This window comes from Penaeus monodon, chromosome 29 (genome assembly GCF_015228065.2).
Source record: "Penaeus monodon isolate SGIC_2016 chromosome 29, NSTDA_Pmon_1, whole genome shotgun sequence".
In the NCBI taxonomy this organism is placed as follows: Eukaryota; Metazoa; Arthropoda; class Malacostraca; order Decapoda; family Penaeidae; genus Penaeus; species Penaeus monodon.
Genome location: NC_051414.1, coordinates 9179557 through 9179817, shown reverse-complemented (window position 1 = coordinate 9179817; position 261 = coordinate 9179557).

The window sequence follows — 261 nt, the reverse complement described above, 5'->3', positions numbered from 1 at the left end:
GATTTGAAAAAAAATCAAAATTAGATCTATTACTTATCTGGTTATCGAAATTTCAATTCAAATCAAATATGCAACACACGTTAATTTAAATGCAGTGAATTTTAAAAAATGATAAATACTGTGACCACATTACAGTTTTAAACCATAATGTTTAATGTAATTATAAACGCTACATTTTTCCGCATTTTCAACTTGCAGAATTTATAAAGTGAAGCTTAATACACTATATCAAACTTTTTAGCATTAAAACATCGTCCTAAA